The following is a 3611-nucleotide window of genomic DNA, read 5'->3' as shown; positions in this document are numbered from 1 at the left end:
CAACCTTTATTATCATCATGAGCTCCACCCTCCGTCGCCTCTTAGTGATGAAAGGGAAAAAGATACAAAAGATGAGATCTTTATCTCGAGCGTGTTTTTTGACATTTATTCATTATTATTATTAGGTTTGCTGCAGCTGTTCGTCTCTCGTTTCTTCCTTCTCTTTCTGTTTGTGCGTGTCAGATGTTGCGTGAGTGTACAACGCAGCGGATGATTTCCAAGGCCGGTTGCGAAGTAATTGCTTGTACAGACGTTTCTCAGTCGAACTGTATCTTTCTTGCACCGCGTCTGGAGAAATTATTGCTTTCTGTGGTTTCTTGTGAGGGTTGGGGGAAAGTTTGGGGAGCAGAACAAGCTGTATCAGTTGAGCTTTGAAAGGAAGAGCGCGACTTTTGAGGTGCGGGAGGCGACCGTCCGTCTGTTCCCTCGTCGAGAATCGGACCAGATTTGGGTCGGATAGAGGAGGCGAGCACGGCGGGTACATGCATTTCCTGCGCACTGTGCGGGACTAACGAAACCACTGTTTGACTGGTCCTTTCTCTTCTCTCTCTGCGACTTTCTGGAAACATTTTCTCTCCTCTTTGTGTAGGTAAGGATTTGCTCTCGCCGTCTCGATGGAGGCCGGTGATGCAAGAAACGGTAGCGTCGCCCCTCGTAGTTCCTAGGGGAAAAATCGAATTTTGCCGACAGATTCAAGTTTCTCCTTTCTGTTTCCTATCTCCCATTGTAGTCGTTGTTCACAAGATCTTGCTTTCTGGCTTGTTTTAGACTGTAGGGGAAAAAAGAAGGATTGTTCTTCTGTTGACGGCAACCCTTTTGCTATAGCTGTCTTTTTGTTCTTATGTTGGACTTTTCGCTCTTGGTGACCTTCACAATTCTTGTGCTGAGTCTTTGCCTTTCCCTGTACTCCACCTTTAGATGTACTGGGTGTGGAGGTTGCAGGAACCAATACGGAGGAAGGAGAGATCTCACTTGCCTTCCCAGATCTTACCTAGTCTGAGGTTTCCATATTTGGGGCGGTATTAAACTCTCAGTACATTGTTTCATGTCGGACGTCTCGTGCCTTTTTCTCTATTGGTGTAAGATCTGTTCTCTTTTGACTGTATAAGTCATGTAGTCATAATATCTTGATCCGTGGACATCTCTTTAGCTGCCATCACTTCTTTTTCCCTTCCTCGTTCCTTTGTTTCTTTTGTCGGATGTCACTGTGAAAAACCGAAGGCTTGCAAGAACGATGATTTCTTTTAGTTTGTTCTTCTGTTTCTAGGTGGAGTGAATTGGATCACTGGAAGGAGGCGGTTCCTTGAAGAACTTCTTTATGCTCTCAAGGTCAGCCAACTTCACTGGATTTATATGCTTTTTTCCTTCTCATATGTTGTTGAAGCTCAGTAGTTACCCCATTAAAATGGTTAAGATACAATCTCTTTTATCCCATATCAAGATATTAAAAATACCCCTCTTCTATGATGGGTATAGGTAGATGGTTCAATGTCTGAGGGATGGGTGTGTTTTATGCAGTTTCACGTTGACCTTTTTTGAGAGCACGAGCTTCTTTTTGGATGAGCAAAATTATAGTCAACTGTAGATATCATCTAGGATTGATCAGTACACTGTGAATATAACTGCATAACCTGTATAAATGTATATGATATGCTACATCTTCCGAAATGCATTTTTAAAGCAAGAAGCACTACTTTATTTTGTTTTCTTTTACAAAGAAATGTCACAAGTGACAAATATAAGAGTCATCGACACAACAAACAAAAAGCTCTTACACTGATGGCAAATGTCAGACACTCTGGCTCATACCTGATAAGCTTTTTGGTGAGTTGCAAAATAAAGAGCACCACCATTCACCTCAGATCTTTTTACCGTGAATCAACATTTCCCAATGAGGAGCTTCTAGCATAATATAAGTGTGCTAGATACTCTGGGTAAGAGTAGATGTCTTATTTGTATAACTATAGTGGATGAAAATGATGGTTCTCTAAAGCATTTGTTTCAATTGCATCTTTGCTTTAGAAAATAGCATCTTGGTAAATAGTGTTTCAGCCTACTGGCTATTGTTCGTTGTAGGGTTTTAGTGCTGTGCACCAAATTGTAATCACCATGAGGAGTTTCTTTTTTTTTTCCCAACAGGATATAAACAGTCGTTTAACATTGTATGCTGTATTCTTGTTCATTTGTCTTAAAATATTTCCTAAGGTGTGAGGTCATGAGATTTTATCAAAGTCAGTGCTAATTACTACAGATTGATCTTTTATTTGCATCTTATTGCCTCTTCTTTGGTCTGATTAGTGTGTTAGGTTTCTTAGACATGTGGATCATTTAAACTACTTTCTGAGACTCTTGAAAAGGCTTGTAAAAGTGTCTTTAATAGCTAAGCTAACCTCTCTATCCTCTGAACAAAAGCTGACATCATTGCACAGTTTTGTAAATCTTGTTCTTGAGGACCCATAATCTTCATCTAGATGGATCAGTCTCTTTAGCTGTAAGACATGACATCATGTGATCCACTGTGGGCTCTTGATCTACAAGATTATTCTTGTAAATAGATCTTTACAACATCCTCTATTTTTTTTTCCTTTTAATTTGATAACTGTCATCCCTGATCCCATTTTCTTCTTGGGACTCTTGATGAAGTTTAGATCTGATCATGTCTCCTAATCCAATATCTTTTAGTCAGTTCATCTCTAATATTTTTACCCACACTCTCCTATTTTCTAAAAATAATTAATATGTTCTTTTGTTTTTTACACTTCTTCATGTTTAGAGCAGTGATGTATGCTAAGTTAGTCTCCGATGAATTTGCAACCTTTGAGGAACCCTTCCTGTAAGGTCTAACATCAAACTTGAGGTTTGTATACATTAACTTTGCATGATTGAATCCACAGTTCTATACAGAATGAATCATGAAATGAATATAAGTGTGTGACTCCCCTGTTCAGTATCTCGTTGATATTGCAACCAGGTATTGATGCAACAGGACTCCAATTCGGTCCTACTTCTATACTAAGTTTGATTAGTTTAAGCAGCTATCTTTTGCTGGTTGAAGATGAGTGATCGATGGACTAGATGTCAATGAACTCAGCATTAGCTTGTTATGAACGATAATATTTTAATTTGTTATTAGATGTATCACTATATATTTATAGAGCAATTATTACATCGATTCTCTTCTTGCAAGTGTCATTATATGGAGTCTTGATTGTTCAGCATTTAGATTGAGGCTATTTGAATTAGGTGAGTGTATAATGAGGTGTTATAACTAGTTCTTTGAGGGCTAGGCATAAGTATGCCAAGGGGTTTAAGTTTAACACATACATGTACACCTTGCCACTTTGCTATCACCAAGCTTGAATTTATGTCGAGTCAAGCTAATGCAGAAAATGCAACTCTGGTTTGTATATATTGGCTCAAACTTGAGTTAAGACTGGTTCAGTTTCAGATGCTCGCCTAAGCTGTTGACTTGCATGGCTATATATTCTCTGATAATCACTTTCTCGAAAGCTTTTATATACACAATTTTTTTCTTCAATGTTATATATAATGATTTTGTTGTTCAGAGTTTAAACTTTTCGTTAGCACTCTCCTTGAAGCATATGATTGTG

Source organism: Musa acuminata, chromosome BXJ1-2 (assembly GCF_036884655.1).
Source record: "Musa acuminata AAA Group cultivar baxijiao chromosome BXJ1-2, Cavendish_Baxijiao_AAA, whole genome shotgun sequence".
Lineage (NCBI taxonomy): Eukaryota > Viridiplantae > Streptophyta > Magnoliopsida > Zingiberales > Musaceae > Musa > Musa acuminata.
The sequence above is the reverse complement of the archived record's forward strand: the minus strand, read 5'-3'. Positions refer to the sequence as shown.